Source organism: Saccopteryx bilineata, chromosome 3 (genome assembly GCF_036850765.1).
Source record: "Saccopteryx bilineata isolate mSacBil1 chromosome 3, mSacBil1_pri_phased_curated, whole genome shotgun sequence".
NCBI classification, from domain to species: Eukaryota; Metazoa; Chordata; class Mammalia; order Chiroptera; family Emballonuridae; genus Saccopteryx; species Saccopteryx bilineata.
The window spans coordinates 218,279,202-218,300,127 of NC_089492.1; the positions used below are offsets into that span (position 1 = coordinate 218,279,202).

The following is a 20,926-nucleotide window of genomic DNA, read 5'->3' on the forward strand; positions in this document are numbered from 1 at the left end:
AAAGTTTTCTAGGTGAAAAATTAGTGTTTTTATCAGAGAATTTCTATTATTTTATACATAAAAAGCCTTTCCCCATTTTATTAATATAACAAAGTGTAAGTTGGAAGGAAAAAGTTTCTCTTCCACTGAAGAAACCCCAAAAGACGGGCAACAGTGACTATCATAAAATAAAAGGTCACCCTTTTTCTAGGAACAAACCATTTATCAATAGAAAATAATTGTCTTGCCATTTGCAAGGGCTCCACAGCAATGGACGACGTTTTTCGCTCACATAATTACAAAACAGTAAAAGTTCAGAAACACAGCCTGAATCCACCTCCCTATTTTTACCCTTTACAATTCTCATTGCCCTTTGGGCCTCTGCTTGGAAGCAAATGGAAGACAGGCTGAAGTTTTCTCAATTGAGCTGAAGCTAAGAAACCTTTGATATGCTAATAGTCCCCTTCAAACGGTAAGAATTCACACTTGCATTAATTCAAACAATTTGTGCAGAATGATGTGAAATGGCACCTCTTTTAGAGGCAAGCAACAAAAGGAGAGAATCAGAATGTCTGAAGAAACTAAACAACAGAACATTTGTTCTGCAGTATTCTATCATGCATAAATTTATTGGAAGGTGGAGAAAGGGACAACAAAAAGTTCCATAACACACCTGAAGAGATGTAGATTTTCTTTCTAAAGGGTTTCTCAAGTATGAGAGAGATAGTAAATTTAAAAGTTACAAAGTTACCTTTTACCTAGGACAAAAGAGTCCCATCACATGGAACGTTGCCAAAGACACCACACAAACCAATCTATTTTTCTGCTATGGATGCATATTGTCTCCTTAGTGCACATCTTCGAAGGGTCGCTCAAGATCAACCTTAATTTAGTAAAAGACATCCCAACAGGCAATTATTTACCAAACGGATGTGACTTTTCTTCATTGTGCAACTCGAGTTGAGCAAAGAGCACACTCGGTGGGACCCGTTCCAGACACAAACACTTACAAGGAAATGAATGAACCAACCACGTCCGTTAAAGCTACGTCTCTGGAAAGAGAAGAGAGAAGTGCACTTAGTGTAAAGACTGCAGAAGAAAATTTACGAATTTGGAGTGGGGGCGGGGAGGAGAGCGCCTCAGAACCTGGCCTTTGTAACGGGAACCATATGGTTGGTGGCTGCGGCTCAGACGCTCCCAGGCTACTTGGAGAAGCTGCTGAGCAGCCTGACACCTTTCAAGAAACAGGAGGAAAACATTTCCTCGGTCTGAATCCGAGACAACACAGTTTGCATCAGGAAAAACGGAATGAAGGGGCCAAGGGAGTGGGAAAGGATGAGGAAGTTGGTGTCCACAAAAGATGGGAAAGAAGCTGGACACCGCAGGATCTGTCCCTCCAACTACGCTTTTAGAGGACAGTGTGAAGAGGATGAAAAATTCACGAAAGACATACGTTCCTTAGTCTCCGCTCAGCGACACTTTGGCACAAAGTAAAACAATCAGAGATTTCTCCTAACCCAAGCCCCGTAGTTCGACGGAAAGAACAAACTTTGCTGATCCCAAGCGAAGAAGTCTTGCAAGCGTGTCTCCCCACTGCTGGGGCGCTTTTGTCGCTACGCTTGCCCTCACCTCTCCTCCAAAAGAGGGTCCGGTTGCCCCAGCCAATCAAGAAGCCCATGCTCGGTTAGCCCCGGGGTCTCCCCTCTCCTTGCGCTCCTCCCACGCCTCCTTCTCCCCGCCGCTCCCCATCCGGTACCCCCTCCTATCAGCCAGGCTTCCCGAGGCACCCAGTCGCACCGCCACCCCAGGAACCCGCCGCCCTTAACTTCTCCCACAGGCCCAGTGCGGCCCGCTGCTGCCCTCTCACTGCGGGTCCGGGAGGCTCTCTGCCCTCCCCAGCGCCCGCGGGTGCCCGGCCCCGTCACCCTCCCGCCCCGCGGGGCCGCCCCTAATCGTTGCCAGCTCCAGCGCCCGCCTGGCCACATCTGGCTGCGCTTTGCTGTCATCCTCGCCTCTCCACACCACCTAACCGCCAACAAGGAGAAACAACAATCCGAAACAACTCAGCATATCCCTCCCCCACCGTCCACTTCCCTGAACTCGTTCCCAGCGCTTGGCCTCCCGGCTCCACTTCCAGCCCGGGACGGGTCTCCAGGCGGGCGGGGAGGTGGGGGGCTGGGCGTGCACCCCGACCTGAGCAGCCCGACCTTGGGCGAGCCTCCTATCCCCCCCGACCCTGACGCGCTTTGTAAAGGTGAACAGAACCTTTCCACCCAAGCTTCCCGAAAATGAAAACATGCACAACGCAACCCTACTCCCCTCTCCCCTGGCGCCCCCAGCAACTAGACTGAAGAAGCCTGGAGAACGTTACGACAGTTCCCTGAAAAAAAAGAGAAGCAGGCTGGGCCGGACTGGGAGTTCTGTGTATCGATTTCCGAGGACAGGCGGCGGGTGAATGGGGAGGAGGCGGCGAGCAGCCCAAAAGCTCGGGTCACCCCTTCGGCCTGGTGGAACATAAACAGCGGAGCCCCACTCGCCCGCGTCTCCCCCTACCTCCAGCATGCACCCCCGGGCAGGACGCGCAAAGAAAACAGGTCTCCGAGGCCCCGCACAGAGGCACATTGTTCGCTCCTGCGGCTCTTACCTCGGTTTGCGAGCGCGCCCGGGGGCGGGCCGTCTGGTGCGGGGGCCGCGCGGGGAGAGGCGCAGAGCGCTACGGCGACCCCGGCCGGCCAGGACTGAGGCCGGCCGTGAGCGGGTCGCCGGCCGCGGAGACTGCAGCGCCGCCGCGGTTCGGAGCGTCCTCCTGCTCGGCCGCCGCCTCCTCCTCCAAGCAAGCAGCCAGCGCCGGGCGGCTCCAGGGGTTAGGTCAACATTTTCCCGCAGTTTCCCACACGCCGCTTCGCGAGAGGGGTCTCTGGCACACACGCACACACCCCTAGGTCGCACGCTCCCTTGGAAAAATAAAAAAAATCGGGAATCAGAGCGTAAGGGGTGGCGCAGGCGAGAGCCCGACAGAGGTGCGCAGACTTGGAAGTCCCCTCCGAGCGGCAGCCGCGGGAGGGGCTCGCAGACGCTGGCGGCGCTAGGCCAACTCAGTTTGTCCCGCGAAGCCCCTCAGCCCGCAGTCCGCGCCGGCCCCACTGGCATCCCTGGCGCCGACCCAGCGGCCTGGGGCGAGAGACAGCAGCTCCCTTTCTCACATTTCGGGTCTCCGGGCCGGGGCTGAGCAGTGGCCGCTGCCCCACGAAAGGTTGAAGGAGAGGACTTGGGCTCGGGGAAGCAGGGAGGTGCACGGAAGAGCCACGCCACGCACAGCAACGCAAGGGAGATGCCCCCCAACAATCCCAAGGAATTCTCTGGTAAGATCCCGATTTCGCTCCGGCACTCTGCGTGTGTGTAAGAGCGGAGAAAGAGGGAGAGAGGGAACGAGAGAGGGAGAGAGACGGGGGAGTGCGAAGTCCTGACACAGACTCTCTGCGAGGTCTGAACTGGAGTCACCTCCAGCTGCCTCCTCCTCCCCAAACCCCCACCTACACCCCCACCCTCAGTCCAGCCAGGCATATAAACATATTAGCGCGTACAGCGGCAAAGGACAAATCTCTCCCACCTGATTTTTCCAGCAAGGGGTTCAGGCAAACTCAAAAGAAGATTACAGGCAGCTAAGTACAAAACGTGGAGCAGATAATCTATAACTCATTGCCGCCCAATGGCCATTTTCCACTCCATTTGAGCAGCTGCGGCGGCGGTGCGCCCAAGCAGGGGGAGGGGAGCGAAAAGGGACACTTACGGGCTCGAGCTGTTCGGCTGGCGGTAGCCAAGCAGCCGCCCTGGAAGAGGCCGGCCCCGGCTCCGCCGGCTGGGCGGCCGCAGGGCTGTCCAGGCGGCGACGGCGGCGGCGAGGGACGCGCGAACACACGGCGGCGGTACGCGCCCCGGAGGCGGCCTGCGGTGGCCAGCGCCCCTCCCCTTTAGCTCGGCACACCCCCCACCCCCCACCTCAATCCCGGGGCGCCGCATTCAGCCTCCCCAACCCCGTCAACACACCCGATCGACCCCTGCTCCCCACCGCCACCTCCAAACTCCACTCACTGAGCGCTCGATCCTCCGCGCGCTCCGCCGCCGCGCGCTCTGCATCCTGTCCACACACACGCACTTTAAACATTTATTTTATTTCTGGAATGGGGTGAAGGATATTGGGGAGAGCACGGCAGAACCCGGCACTCTGACTTCGGAGGCGGGACGCTGGCAGGCGGCTCACCGCCCCCTCCCCTCTTTCCTCCAGGCCAGGAGATTTCTCCTTGCCTGAACTTGGAAAAGGCACCCAGGATGCGTCTTTTACCCACCCTGTCTCCAGGTTTTCTCTTTTCTCCACGCAGCGAGCCCGAGGCCCCGAAACTTTTAGTTTCCGCAGCCCTCCTTTTGTGTGACTGCTCCGAGGAGAAAGAACGTCTGTTTGCAGCGGCTGCCTCAGTCCGGCTGCGGCGCGCGGGGGACGCTCCAGGGTTAAAGTGTCTTTGATACCTGAGATTTCCGGCGCGCTCGTTAATGAAAGTTACATTTTTTAAAATTGCGATGACTTTTTCTTTGTAGTTACAGAGAGCTAGCCATAGTTTGAATTTATTGACTATATTTCACAAGAGCGTTTTGTTTGTTTTTGATTAAACTCACCAGGATAAGCAAAGGCAGGAAAGGGGACTACAAGGCTCTGTACTCGCAAGTGCATTCTTTCGTGCCGTTAGGTCTGTTTCCCTAACTTCCTCACAAGAAACTGCTTTTGCTCTTGTCCTCTGACCACACTTCCTTGCAATCTCTGTTGGTAGTGTCAGCAAGCAGCCGGGCAGCGCCAACGATGCATCCAAGGTGAAGAGAACAGACCAACGAGGCAAATAGTGCTTGAAACATATTTGAAAGCCAGTTAAGTGTCCTCTGCATCCGAGCAAAATCAAACCTGGATTTTTTTTTTAATTACAAAATTTCTGAGCTGAAAGTGACAGAGTTTTCAGATGTATTTCTGAATCACTGATAACATTAATGAAAGCAACCGTCAATTAAAAAAGCACGTTTGCACTGGTTTTCAAGAAAAACTGTATCTCCAAGATTTAAATCTCTAGTCAATAAGACGAAACTTGAGCTTCTTTTCTTTCAGACACAATATGTACTTTTTGTTGCTAAGGCTATGTTGCAGTCATCATACTTCAGAAATCATTTCAAACAACAGTGTTATTAAAATGTCAACAGCAGATTGTTCAAAACACATGAAGACTCTAAATACCTATCAGTATTTTGTCACAAAGCCAGATACTTGTAGTGCTAAAGTAAATCCAGCTACTGGTCGAGTTTTTTCTTAACTTGTCAAAAATCATAAGTTAAAAGTACATAAGTGCAAATAACTGAAGCATATTCTTTGGGTTGATTCATTATAATTCTCAAATTAAAACGAGAATCCTTGATCAAATTTCTTTCTACTTAATGTATTAACATTTTAATATTCTCACCATCTCAAATTTTAAGAGAAACCACTTAGAGTGTTTGTGCTATAAACTACATAAACACTTCCATTTGGAATTTCTTAGATAAATAATTGAAATCCTATAGATGCAGGATATAAACTAGTCTGGAAAAAAACCACACTTATGCAGAGCTGGTATGAAACATTATTATGTATTTAAGTTTTTTTACATCTGTCAAAATGTATACACACCACAGATCCACCTAGGAAAGTTAAATCAGGCTACTTCACTTGAACAAAAGGCAGAAATACAGTCTTCCCAAACCTCAGTGGTCATTTATATCATGGTCTCCTTTGGACTTTCAAATTGTTTTATTTAAGATTGTAAACAAAAATATGTCAAACTAATAATAATTTGCATTTACCAAAAGATTTTAGCCTTTTCCTTTGTTTATCTTTGAAGGTTTTTCACTCATCTGGGCGTGATACACAAGAAGCCCCAATGAGTGCATAGATCAGTCTAATCCTGCTTTCTTTGAGGAGGCAAAACTTGGTCTGAAGTTTTTATTTAGTGAGCTTAGTAAGTAATCAATAGAAATTTTTGCCTGAATTAAGCTGGCCATATGTTGGCTTATTTACTTATTTATTTAAGTCTCTCAGAAAGAATCTCTGGAAGAACCCACTGTCCACAATTCACAAGTCTGACATTTTTAATGCTCTGGACATGAGAGAGTCACTTTCCACTCTGTTTCTAAAGGGATTACATCACAAGAAAAGAAGGATGCATGGGAGGGGGAAGAAGTTGTCAGAAGTGGGTTAAAACTATTGGGATTGAAAAATGCCTCATACAAGTTTTTAATTTTAGTTCAATGGGATGTGTATTTTTTAGAGTTCAAAAGGTTCAACACCTTTTTCTAAGAATATAATAAGCTTGCTGAGTTTTTAAAATTACATCTAAATGTCTTCCTTCTCTAGGATAATGTTTTAAATATTAAAGAATTTTTAACTTTTTCCTTGTACTTTACACATAATAATGCTTCAACTTTCCTGTACCCACAAAGAACTGAAATAGAACTTTAATTGCATTGATATATTCAAGATTAAGCTGTTAGCCACAAACCTGCCATTACAAAGGAACACTTAAATGACATACATCCAGAAAACATAATTTGCCTGACATTTCATGACAATTCAAAACATAATTTATATCAATACAGGTGTTAAGGTAGAAAAAATAAAATGAGGAGCTTAATAATGTCTACAGATGTTAGTAAGTTAAGGGGAGTTGGAGTACATTATACATTCCCTACAATGCAATCAATTTAACTACTCAAACTATATTATTATTTAAGTAATGGTAAAATCATTGACTTATTCATAATACTTGCTAATTGTTTGTAAAAATAAATTCTATAAAGGACAAAGGAAACACCCATTTCCATTTGTTTTATGTTAAATCAACATCCAACCACTCATGGTGATTTCATTCAAAGAAAACAGAAGGAACTCATTAGTTTATGTGGTTAGAGAGATTGATGGGCTTCAAACATTTTAACCATACATGTTTTTTCCAACTGTAGTAACTCATGTTTTTAATTTAAGCAACTTTAAGAAACTGAAGATTATTTTATTCATTGGGTTCACATATTTCTGATACAGAAATTATGCTAATTTTTAAAGTTATATACCATTCAGGCATTTTTGTTTAGAGGAAAGTGATGAAGTACTTGTAAAAATCGTGTATGAACAAGTTTGGTTACCAAATTAAAGAATCTGAAGAAGTATGAAAGTGGGCCTGGTTATAAAATATTGGGATTATTAGAAGTAGGTAGTCACAATGAGTAACTTCCTCACTGTCCCACTCTGGTACTGGGGTGGACTGGAATGGGAGGGAGAGAAGATTCAGTACTTGATAGTGGGCCAGAACTTGCAAGAACTATCAGTGAAGGTAGGTTGTATTTATTATGGAGGATATGTTTTAGTCTGTGATGAGAGCTCTGTGAGAGTTTAAACTAAAACAACACGTGCAACTGTTCTAGCTTCTGATACAGAAATAAATATAAAATTAGCTAGATTTCACCCTAAATTTAATCAGTTGCCTCTTCTTCATCATTACTGTTCAGTGATGCTTAGTGCTGAAACTTCTTTTGCCTACTCTAGAAAATATTTTCAAGCTCTAGAGAAGATCAAAGCAATATGTGAATACCAAACTCAACCAGAACTGGTTGAAAGTTGCTAGCTTTGTTTTTCATTTTAGTTTTGCCATGCATGTAGGCTGTAAAGAAATCAAAACTCATTTTCCACGAGAGCAGAAACATATGAAAGCATTTGGCAAAGCCAATAAGTTTTTAACTATTCTTCTGGCTCTCCTCAGGCAGACTAAATCTTTGTCCAAGAAGGACAAACTCTTGCTAAAATATAGAGATGCAATCTTCAAAAATAATGATACTTTATGGTATAAAAATGATTATGGTGTACTGTGCTTAATGATATTAATTAGAAGTCTATCATCATATATCTATTTGTAAGTAGCTATCATCTTTATGATTAATACTTTATAAAAATATTCAGCTATAGCTTTAACTGTATAGCCAGGTGGTTAGAGCTTCGTCCTGAAGCATAAAGGTTGCGGGTTCAATCACCAGTGCAAGTGCATAGAGAACAGATCAATTTTCCTCTTTCTCTCTCTCCCTTCCTGTCTCGCTAAAACCAATAAACAAAATTTTTTATAAAATAAAAATATTCAGCTATATTCTGTGCATCTAAGTGTTTATATACATATATATAATACTATAATACATATATAAATATATACATGTATAAATATACATATATAAAATAAAGATATATACATATTATAAAAGATTATAAAATGTTTTAGAGTATTATTATTATGATACTCAAAAATAAGCAAAAATTATTTTAAATCTTTATAATCATTGTTACACTGAGTCTTATGCAACTCAGAGTTCATCTTTCTTTTGCATAGATTGTTCCCATAACTCCTGTTAATCTCTATACCTTGAGGATCTTCTATAATTGGGTCTTATAGATCATCTTCTGTCAATGTTTCTGTCAAACCAAGAAGTATAACTATAATAACACTTATTAAAATACTATCTATAACTTCTTATAATAATCATTTTATTCATCATAAATGCTCAAAACCAAGTGACTTATTAAAGTTCATAGTTCATTGTAGTACAGCAAAACTTGCAAAAGGTTTTTTAGAATCAAGAAACAAACTCACAAATGTCCTCTTTGTGGGTGAGGAAGTGAGTCAAAGATATAATTATATAACACTTCTAATATTCTCATTATAATACATAAAGTTTTTATAATGAGATAATATAAAAATAATTTAATATAAAATCTTAGTGTTTTCTAAAGAAAAAAAATGTTTTGTTTCAGTTTTGAAAATATTTTATAGTCTAACATTGTGTAACATGAGATGTTTTACCTTAAATATAGTTCATCCTGATTATATAATATAGCTGTTACTAACATTTTTTATTCTTTTCTATAATTAATATAATAGTTATTTTAATTCCACATATATGCTTTATTTTAAAAAGGCCTATACTTGTGTATATTTTAGTAAAAATAAATTTGTCTAAGCATGTGAAAAGAACAGCAATTTGCAAAGATTTTTCTTCTAAACCTAGCTCTCATCATAGTTTTCTCATAAGATAATAGAATGTTGCTATCCTTATTTTCAAGAATAATTTAAATCTTTATAATTTAGTTTGCAACATATTGTAACCCTTTATAATGCATTCTTAAGGTCACTATGAAATCAATCCCTTAGGTCCTAGACCAAACAATGATGTAATAGTGATATGTTTTTGTGATAAGTAAAAGTACTTTAGAAAAGAGTATGTTTTCTTGAAAATTAGCATATCCAAATTTAGAATCCTACTAAAATGTCATTTAAATTACAAAGAAGTACTAAAACGATTTGGTAATATAAATTTTGTTGGGTGATACCCAATAAAAAAAATTTTGCTTTAGGTTAAAAAATAAAAATATGTAAATAACCTCTCCAGCTATTCTACATTAAAAAATAGTTGTAGAACCATCACCTGGATAATCTGTTCTTTGAATGATTTTGTTTAAGTGATGGCGATCTGTTGCACTGAACCGTCCACCCTCTTATCCAACTGTCCTGGTTACGACAATTACGTAACTACACTATAACTACAAAGGGTTATTAATGCATTAAAAGAGTGCTCCCCTTCATTATGGGAATGTAATTTATGATACCAATTTAATTAGTACTATATCCTTACTACCTGAATTAATGACCCACATTCAAACCACATAGATTCCATTGTTCAGACAATGTAGAACATATTGAAAGAAAAATGAATTTCCTGTTTATTACCTGATGATAATTGAAACATATTTATTATAATACTGGGTCCCTGCTATATAAAAGGTGGCATGTCTCAAAGAAAGAGATCATGGAAATAACATGAAAAATATTTATAGTTTGTGAAAATAAAATTAGAGAAAAGTTGAATAAGAATGCTAGCTATACAATGTAAATGTTCAAGAAATCCAAGAATATAAACTATTTTTTACATAATATGTATCCTCAGTAGACTACCATTTATCATTTAAAAATATACATATGGATAATCAAATAAAGAATCTGAAAAATATTTTTAAAAGTGAACTTTGACATTTTCTATAATTACTCAATACTTTCCAGTGCCCTATTGCAAAATGATTTAAAATATGATATATATAAATCAAAAATATTTCATGCAGGTATAGATTTGAGATGATAATATTGACTTATTTGTTTATATTGAATATTTCTATATGTGGGAAATCATGTAATGTCAGAAATAGATACTAGGTTGAACATTTATAAAACTATCTTTAACTAGTTAGGTATATTTATAGCTTATCAAAATCTGGAGGTAAAATATGACACCTTATAACTGAGGGAAGTCTATCTTTGCTTCAATTTTCCAGTTAATGAAAGAAGTGTTTAAATACTCTGTAGTTAGATTATTAACTTCTACAAAACTGAAACAGATGTGAGTCTTAGTATGCCATTAAATTTATGATTTACATAGAACCCTTACATAGAGCTGAGCAGAGGCCAATGATTCTAATTTGCTCTAGATTTACAATAACCTGATCTGGTTTTTGTAAGTATTGAAACACTTTAAACAAAATTAGAAAGCAGTTGTGCTTTGTGTGATTAAAGATGCAATTCCCTTTGGAGTAATGAGAAAAGTTAGAACATGTTTCTTTCTTTATGGATGTTTCTATTATAAACACGAGTGCTACACATTATATATTTTTGTTATTATGATTTCCTTGTTTTTAATTATAAAATAAACCAATTGAATTTCACTAGAGTCTCAATTTGAAACTATGCCAAAATTTAGCTAAAGAATGTGTTGAGCTCCATAAAAATCCTTAAAATTTTTCCCAGGGTCTTAAGGTCTTGTTATAAAAATACTAGTTCACCGTAATTTTCTAGAGCAAAATATCTTTCTAATTAAGACCTACACTGCACAAAAGACTTGAGTGCTAAATACATTTCAAGCCATAGAAAACAATATATATAAAATTATTCAGGACTAATTATTATGGGTTTATATAAATTTCACATTGAAAAAATGTTTATTTTATTTCATTACACAAATAATAACATTTACAGCACTGTTATTTAAACCTCCTTCTACTTGGTTGGTGAATTATAACCCACTAGTTTCTAAAAATCAAATCTGTAAAAAGTCTTTATTTTTTTTAAACACTGAATCCTGTTTCAGTGTTTAAAATCGGTTCAAAATCAGTGTTTTAATCTGACCAATTAAAAATTGGTCAGAAATATTTATATAGATACTATTCTAAGCATTTGTGTGTAATTTACATATATGGAGAATAAGTACAAGCAAAAGTACTAATTCATTAAAAGTTTATCTCTCATAAAACCTTTATTAGCCCTTGAAGTCTTTGCCACTTCATATAAAATGATTTATCTTTTGAATAACAAGGTTCCATTAATCTGTTTGACAAAGGAATTTTTAAATGATTTAAATAATTTATTTGAATGAATTATTTAAATTATGTAAAATCTATATATATGCACATGTATATGTATATATCTGTGTCTATATATTTGCGTTCTGGCACAATATCACAGAAGAAATACAAAACAGAACTCAGAATACATTGTCCTTGACACCACCGGCAGGACTTGGTATTGCTGCTGATGTGTTCTTTGATCACCCACTGATTGTCCGGGACCCCTGTTAGAGAGCCATTAATGCTACTTTTGGCATAACAGGATGATTTAATGTCAAAGGAACGTGCACATTATTTTCTAAACTCATTTTTAATTTTGCATTTTTACTGAGATCGTAGGCTGAAATATTTTTCAAAATGTAAGGCTAATAAAGGCAATTATTCAGTCTCATAGGAAACCTGCTTTCCTCAATTCAGTGCTCTAGGTACTACTGGAAAATGGTAAACATATTTTCTCCCCAGATAAATAAATCGTCTGTGGAAACAAAGGGCAAATACACTTGGAAAATAAAAAATATGCACAAAAATTCATAAGCAAATACACAAAACTAATTAGGACATATAGATTTATACAATATGTTTAATATGCATGGCATTTGGAATTTTAACTATATATATATATTTATTTGCAGACTAGTTCTTTTCAAAATTTTCTCTCAAATAGGTCATATTGTTCTTCTTTTTCCCATGAAGATCCATTTTTATTTATAAAGACAATAAAAATGATTTTAAAATTCCCCAACTTTGATGAAATTACAGAATAAGTTTTGATTATGACAGATTGTCATCAATTTTCTTTTTAAACATGCTACATATTATATCTATGCATAGATGTGTGTGTGTATATATATACATACATATATATTAGTTTTTACCTTCTAGTTGCCTTTCTTTTGGAAACTAGATCCTACTTTTCCTTCAGGGTACTATTTCCCTCTCCATTATATATTGTATTTAGCTTTGGTGGGTTCATTCAGGTTCCTTTTTAATTTTGAGACTCATATTTTCAACAAATTCTTTTTAGCTTTAATTTTTCCAAGAAGGGTCTAATTTTATGCATATCAAAATTTCAATCTGTCTGTGGCATTTGCATTATACCATTTTATACCCATTACCCACAATATTCAAACTTTATTAAGGATGTATGAGAGGCCCTCAGCAATTTAGTACAACTTTTAAAAGTCCTTGATATACCAAAGTAGCATCATGAACTCTTGGGAAGACAATAGTCTTTAAAAAGATACCAAAAACTCCTTTCTGGAACTTTCTTTCTGGAAGCTCCTCCCTCCCTGGACACATTCTTGTATCTAAAAGTACAAATGGCCCCCCAAATACCTATAATTTGCATAATACAAGAAGTGATATTACACTGTTCCGAATGGAATGCACCAATGAGACAGAAAATTTTTGAAACGCTTCATCTTCTCTCAAAGTTTTGAAGAACGGAGACCTCTTTAATGCCTACAAAGGGCCTGAGCTATAGTTGGTTGTTCAAAAGTATTTATGGAAAAAATAAATTAGAATCTTACCATCATGAATACTATTAAAACGTAGTTCAATTATAAGGCTACCTGTTATCCAAATATTGTAACACTGTTTTGCTGGTACGGATATTACAAATCAAATAACCTAGAAATCTTATACAAATGTACTTAGCACAAGTGTACAAACACACACATAAATTGACTTATTAAATTTGTTTAGTCAAATTATTGAAATTTTTTCATAGGTTACATGTAAATATTTTAATATCCTCACAAATCAGTGATTACAATGAAACTTTGAGTGCTTTCCGAAATTAATTTAATAATGTTAGTGTATGTGTTTTTAAGTAACAAGAAATACAAATATAGACAAGTTGTTCAAGGAGTTTCTAAAACTATTACTTTATTGAGAGTGTGTATGTGTGTGCGTGTCAGGGAGATGGGAAATAGCTCAAGGAAGGCAGAAATTAATTTGAGTTTTTGAATTCAGAGAAATGGAAAAGTGACTGACCCATTTTACATAGAACAGCCCTTCTCCCTTCTTCTTTTCCTACCCCAACTTACATAAGATAAAGATGCGTCTAGGGAACCTCAGAAATTAGAATCAAGGGGGCACATGAAGCGTTTCAAGGGTTATATTTTGTACCCTGGTACTTTGGTTTTATTCAAAGGCAAAACATCTGACATTTTATACATTATGGTAAAAAGTATCATACTTTTCATCTTAGCTCATTTATCATTCACTAAGCACTCAAAGACTAGAACCCTACATCCAAGAGCCAGAAAGCATTTTAACCAAGTTTTTCCTGCCACATCACCAGCAAGTTTTAATTATATTTTCTTAAAGAGTAAATTAATCAAAATTTCCAAAGGAAGATGTTCTCATTTCTTCTTGATATCTTAAATGCTTTCTTTCGTTTGTTCCTTTTGTTTTTTATTAAAAAATTTTTTTTACAAAATATATTAGTATAGCACTTTACTATCTAAGGAAATCATATAAATATAATTTTGATGACATGGAATTTCTCCATGTTGAAGTACTATTAAATGAACATTGGTTATTATAACACTTATTACAAATCATTGTATGTATTGACTCATTCCTCCCCCACTAGACAATAAGCTCCTTAAAATCTCACTAAACATCATATGCCCTGCTCTTACCATAGGACACAACAGATGTCACAAACTGCTGGCCTGTATAAAATCTAGCCAACAAATGTAATTCACTGGCCCCATAGATGTTGGGTCACACAGGGTTTGGGGTTTTTTTTTTTTTAATTCAGTGTTTGTCAACTTTTAAAAATTAGGTTTCCATCAAAATTGAGGTTTCCAGATTCTGGGGAAATAAAGGAAAGATATGCAACATTTCGCATATATCACCTCATAACATCGTTCAGCAGGAGAGACATTTCCTTTTAAACAAAACATGCACTTTTGGACTCACCTACATTTGCCACCATGCCCTATTTATTACCTCTTCAAAACCAAGACAATTCATCTTATGTAATGAATCATCCAATTTGTGATGTTTCATGTTCCACGAAACAGTGGCATTAATAGAAAGTGAAATATATCTTTCCCTATATCTATTTAAGTGGGAAATTGGTAAATAAGAGGACTATGTAATTCACCCAACTCCCAATTGTCCTTCACTATTGTTTAAACCAGGCGTAGTCAACCTTTTTATACCTACTGCCCACTTTTGTATCTGTTAGTAGTAAAATATTCTAACTGCTCACCCGTTCCACAGTAATGGTGATTTATAAAGTAGGGAAGTAACTTTACTTTATAAAATTTATAAAGCAGAGTTACAGCAAGTTAAAGCATATAATAATAATTACTTACTAAGTACTTTATGTCGGATTTTTGCTGTTTGGCAGAATAAATCTTTATAAAACAACTTGCTATAGTTAAATCTATCTTTTTATTTATACTTTGGTTGCTCCACTACTGCCCACCATGAAAGTTGGAACGCCCACTGGTGGGCGGTAGGGACCAGGTTGACCACCACTGCTCTAGTGTATCTAAAAGACTCGAATATACTGTTCATTTTTGCACTTCCTACATAGCTCAATCATTAAGTTATAGTATCCCCCTTATTCTTAATGGCTTAGTCCTGTCTCTACGAACATTCACATTTACCAGCATTCCCTTTTTTGACACCACTTTCCACTGACATTTACTCTTTCACTTTCTTCTCTTTCTGTCAGTATCTCCTCATGGAAAGGAAACCTGACAGTAACGAATCATGATTTTGATTATGTATCATGTAATACATGATTTTGTATTTCTTAATATCCCATAAGTATAGTTCACCAAGGCAGGACAAAGAAAGGCTCAGTTTTTTTTCTGCCTAACAAACACCTTATTAAGGATGAATACATATAGTTTAAAAATGTGTTAGTTAAACAAATAGTTAAGACATGCTTATGTGGCAGAAACAGCTAAACACAAAATGTTTTAAGGCAAATAAGCCTTTACTAGAAATTACTAAAAGTCTCAGATATATTCAAAAATATCCTTTTTGTTTATTGTGGATTTTTTGCAGGAGAGAGACAGGAAGAGAAAGAAAGGAGAAGCATCAACTCTAGTTGTGTTACTTTAGTTGTTCATTGACTACTTCTCATTAAAAATATTCTTTGTTAAGATTATACTTTTTCTAAGTGAGAGGAAGGGAGACAGTGTATCCTGATTGGGATCCACCCAGCATCCCCTGTCTGGAGCCAATGCTTGGACCAGCTGAGCTATCCCCAGTGTGTGAGGCTGAGGCTTGGACCAATGAGCTATCCTCAGTGCCCGGGGCTGATGCTCGAATGCTGAAAACAATCAAGCCACTGGCTGCGAGAGGAAAAATGGGAGAGGAAGGGGAGCAAGAGGGGAGAGAAACAGATGGTCACTTCTCCTGTGTGCCCTGACAAGGGATCAAACACGGGATGTCTGCATGCCGGGCCAAGGATCTATTCACTGAGCCAAATGGGGCAAGATTATACTTTTCAAAGGGGAATATTTACTTAGAATTGAGATTATTGACTGAAACTGAGTTAGAAACTTTTCTTTTTTTTCTTTTTCTTTTTTTTTTTTTTTTACAGAGACAGAAAGAGAGTCAGAGAGAGGGATAGATAGGGACAGACAGACAGGAATGGAGAGAGATGAGAAGCTTCAATCATCAGTTTTTCATTGCGACACCCTAGTTGTTTATTGATTGCCCTCTCATATGTGCCTTGACTGCGGGCCTTCAGCAAACTGAGTAACCCCTTGCTTGAGCCAGTGACCTTGGGTCCAAGCTGATGAGCTTTGCTCAAACCAGATGAGCCTGCGCTCAAGCTGGTGGCCTCGGGGTCTCGAACCTGGGTCCTTCCGCATCCCAGTCCGACACCCTATCCACTGCACCACTGCCTGGTCAGGCCAGAAACTTTTTTTTTACTATCCCAAATTTATGTTACATTTCTTATTTGTATTATTATCATTATTTCCTTTATTTATTTATTTTATTCAGTGAAAGGAGGGAAGAGATAGACTCCCACATGTGCCCGGACCGGGATCCACCTGGCAAGCCCACTAGGGGGCAATGCTCTGTCTGGGGCATTGCTCCTTTCCTCAACAACTGAGCTCTTAGCACCTGAGGCCGAGGCTGGAGCCATCCTCAGTGCCTAGGGCCAATTTGCTCTAATTGAGCCATGGCTGTAGGAGGGTAAGAGAGAGAGAGAGAGAAGCAAGAGGGGGAGGGATGGAGAAGCAGATGTGTGCTTTTCCTGTGTGCTCTGATTGGGAATCTAACCTGGGACATCCACATGCTGGGCCGATGCTCTACAACTGAGCCAACTGGCCAGGGCCTTATTATTATTCTTAATTTGAGATATTTTATATTTTCATATACAAACTTTTAATATGATTATAGGTCAAAGTATTTTTTCATGGAAGAAAATCTATTTTATATAAACATGCCAAATAGATATATGATCATAATGAATTACTCCATAAAGTGAGAATCACCTATATTAAACATGCTAGTTTAAATATTTTTGTTATATTGTTTGAAAAATATCCTTTATATCAGTTAAAAATAATGAGTGATACATAATTTCTGAAAAGACAATTTGTGTTCATTGTAGTAGTCTTATTGAGATACTGCTCTCCTCTATTTAATAGTTTTATAAGACTTTCACTAACTGTTCTTTTCAGAACACACAAATATCTGCCTACCTTTTTATTAAAGAATTATCCAAGCAGCTTTACCATTAAAACTTTATTAGCAAATTATATCTGTCAACTGTTGGGATAGATTCTATTTAACAGAAAACATCACATAATTTCCTGTATAATTTATAAACTGATATTGGCATATATGATTGAATCCCCTTCAGATTAAAAGTTTTCCCTCCCTTCCTCCCTCCCTTCCTTTCCTTCTCTCCCTCCTTCCCTCTCTTCCTTTCCTTCCCTCCCTCCCTTCCCTCCCTCCCTCCCTCCCTCCCTCGCTCCCTTCCTCCCTTCCTTCCTTTTCTTTCTCCACTAAGCAAGGCTATTCTAAATGAAAAAATTAAAATTGAGATCCTAGACATCATAGTATTTATTTTTCAAAAGTAGTGCCTTTTCTTCCTTTGCACTTTTTCTGCCAAATTGTAAGATAAAAAAAATATATTGAATACATAAAAATGGATAATGCATTTGGCCAATTAAACTTAGTTTATGTCTATATAAAAATATGGAACATTTTTTCTATTATTTTTGTCTCCTCACAGAATATATGTATATTGAGAAGTAAAATGTCTTATCTTGATGCGTAATAAGCATCCAATGAAGCTATACCTAGCTGAAATCATTTATATTCACTTCTTACTTAAAATTCTGCAATTTGGTACCGTCAAGAATTTGGTAAATACCATTTTAAATCACTTTGCTCTGCAAAAGTTTTTGAAGCACCACCATTGAAGCACTTGAAATATTCTTTCAAAAAAGCCTCAACTGTTACTTTTTAAAAATTAAAATTATATTGAAGATTAATCTTTTATTTTTCCTTACCTTGAAAAAGATCTGTTGTAAAAGTCCTGAAAAGGCCCACATAAACCTGGATAAAGCATCGACCTGGAATGCTGAGCTCACCAGTTTGAAACCTTGGGCTTGCCCAGTCTAAGCTTAGACAAGAAGCAAGTACTATCTGCTCCTACCCCACCTTTCTCTCTCTCTCTCTCTCTCTCTCTCTCTCTCTCTCTCTCTCTCTCCTCTCTAAAATTAATAAATAAAACCATTTAAAAATAAAAAGATGCTTAATTTTTCCCCCCAGCATAGCAATACAACTTAAAAGCTTAGAATTTGGTCCAGACCACCTGAGTTTGGATCTAAACTCCACCATTTTTAAGCTGCGTGTCCTTAAGCAAGTTATGGAAGTTTATCTTTAAATTAACTGTTTCTTTCTTTCCTCATTTATAAAATGAGAATAATAATTACACTTATTTTAAAGTGTTGTGGTAAGGCTTATATGAACTAATACAGGTAGTAACTGGCATATAAGTCTTCAAATATTTGCTTTTATTTTGGTATCATTAATAAAACAGTTGATGATTTTTCAGAATGCTGTTACATAAATGCCCAATATTGCACAAGCTAATGTAGAATGATTCTGAATATTACTTATTGAAATTATTCAAAATTATACCAAAGAAATTTTGAATTACATTTTGAAATATATAGCTTTATATTGACTACATAAAAATTTACTATCACACGTGTGCCAGTGTTGTTGCTGGTATTTCTTAGTGTTTTATTTTAAGTTAGCAATTGGATGAAAGCATTCACTCTTAGTTATATTCATAGCTTATGATTTTCATTCTTTTTTTAGTCAAAAGTGCTTAGTTTTTCCCTGGCCAGATAACTCAGCGGTCAGAGAATCATCAAGATACACCAAGGTTGCAGGTTTGATCCTCTGTCAGGGCACATACAAGAGTCAACCAATGGATGCATAAATAAGTGGAACAACAAATGGATATTTCCCTCTCTCTTTATCCTGTCCTTTCCCTCTCTCTAAAATCAATAAGTAAAATTTTTTATTAAAAGTGCTTAGTTTTTTTTATGTCCATAGCATTAGAAGACTATCTGTAAAACTTATTACATTCTGAAAGAGCTAAACAATTAAAGACAGTTAACTTTTATTTATTAATTTTAACTCTTATTTAACTTTTCTTTATTATTTTTAACCCTTCATATTCCAAAGAGAATTTCAGGGGATTTACAAACAAATGGGAATAAAAGTAATAAGAGTTACTAAGAATGGCAAGACAAAGAGAAAAGGGCTGAAAATGGAAAAGCAGGGTAAATCCGTACTGGGAATGCATGCCAGCCTGTAGTCTGAGCAACACAAAGAGAAAGGCTATGAGGATCCCCAGTACCCAGCAAATGCATGAGCTAATGATGAGACCAGAGAGAACTCTGACTAAATAGTGAAGCTAGTCTGTTACTGTCCTCCAAGCCCTTCTCTCTTTGTGGTCTATTCTTTACCCTGTCTTCTCCGTTATTGAAGTTGATACAGTCCAGTTTTGCCTCTGGTACAAAAATATCCATGTTTCTCTTCTCGGAGGTTCTAACAACAAAACCTGCCCAAAAGCTAATTGAACATTTCTTCTAAGCTAAATGACTGGGGGGGGGGGTTCCATACATACTTCTAGTGACTCATTCTAGCAGATTCTTAATGGGAAAGAAGGCATCAAAATCTCTGGGAGGATTTGGGGTATTGTGGGGAAAGATCCAGGTGATTTTGGTAGAGTGTTCCCCATTTCCATTGCCAACTCCTAGAAAACAGTTCCTTAAAGAAAATGATACATTATAAGTCAATTTAATGATTTAACCTTTTTTGGCAGGGAAAAATATAACTTCAGAGGAGAGATAATGGCCTCCATGGGTATAATTAAGATATACTACTAGTTAGCTAATAGCTGGATTCCAACGCAGGGAATGGTTCACAATTTTTTTTTTCATTTTTCCGAAGCTGGAAATGGGGAGGCAGTCAGACAGACTCCCACATGCGCCCGACCGGGATCCACCCCGGCATGCCCACCAGGGGGCAATTGTTCTGCCCCTCTGGGGCATCTCTCTGTTGCATTCAGAGCCATTCTAGCGCCTGAGGCAGAGGCCACAGAGCCATCCCCAGTGCCCAGGCCATCTTTGCTCCAATGGAGCCTCGGTTGCAGGAGGGGAAGAGAGAGACAGAGAGGAAGGAGAGGGGGAGGGGTAGAGAAGCAGATGGGCGCTTCTCCTGTGTCCCCTGGCCGGGAATCGAACCCGGGACTCTTGCACGCCAGGCCGACGCTCTACCGCTAAGCCAACCGGCCAGGGCACACAATTTTTTTAACTATGGGGGTCGTCGGGTTACAACACAGTTCTATTCCTATGACAGTGACGTAACCTGAATTCTGGTGTAAGTCAAAACATGCCCTAGCCTAAGCCACTTACCTATCCTAACACAGTTGTAAAATCGTATTTTAGAACATAAAAACACAACTAAGCCACAAAAAAAGAATACTGCCTATTCTTCCACCAGGCACAAACTAATTCGCCCACATAGCCCATAAGTACGACAGTAACGGCATAAGCCGAAACACTCACGTCTCATTCTTTTAAAGTTTTTATGGGAGTGAGTGTCATAAATTCGAAACATGGTATGTGGAGACTGTCGTTACCCGAGGACCCCCTGAATATCCTTTTTATTGTAGACCACAGGATGAATTTTAGTGTCAGGAATTATTCCTCCATTAATATATTATACCAATGAAATAATAAAGTGGACTTCTCAGGTTATTTGGGGATAGGTCTTGGATTTGTGTATTTGTTTGTTTGTTTGTTTTTACTGGATTTTGTTCAAGAGGAAGAAGGAAGCAAGAGAGGGGATGAACACTAAGCCAGCATCATCTATGTATCAGATAGCATGAGGACATTTTAATATTACTTTATTTGAGGGTTGGCATTCAGC

At 38.5% G+C, this 20,926-nt stretch overlaps 1 protein-coding gene and 1 long non-coding RNA gene across 12 annotated transcripts in view; one reads left to right on the forward strand and one right to left on the reverse strand.

Moving 5' to 3' along the window:
• The window catches only part of ADGRL2 (adhesion G protein-coupled receptor L2), a 549,783-nt gene that overhangs the window by 193,184 nt on the left and 335,673 nt on the right, over nucleotides 1-20,926 (reverse strand). For 7 of the 11 annotated variants that reach the window (XM_066268809.1, XM_066268811.1, XM_066268810.1 and 4 more), the window contains exon 1: nucleotides 2,624-3,405. The exons of 1 other annotated variant lie outside the window; for it this stretch is intronic. The gene's annotated coding sequence lies outside the window, so the exon portion shown is untranslated. Of the gene's footprint in view, nucleotides 1-2,623; nucleotides 3,407-20,926 lie in introns of those variants that run through there. 3 more of the 11 variants (XM_066268808.1, XM_066268814.1, XM_066268813.1) reach the window with 2 other exon arrangements.
• The window catches only part of LOC136331020 (uncharacterized), a 108,977-nt gene continuing 91,264 nt past the window's right edge, over nucleotides 3,214-20,926 (forward strand). The window contains exon 1 of the long non-coding RNA XR_010730429.1: nucleotides 3,214-3,341. This is a non-coding gene — a long non-coding RNA (uncharacterized lncRNA). The remainder of the gene's footprint in view (nucleotides 3,342-20,926) is intronic.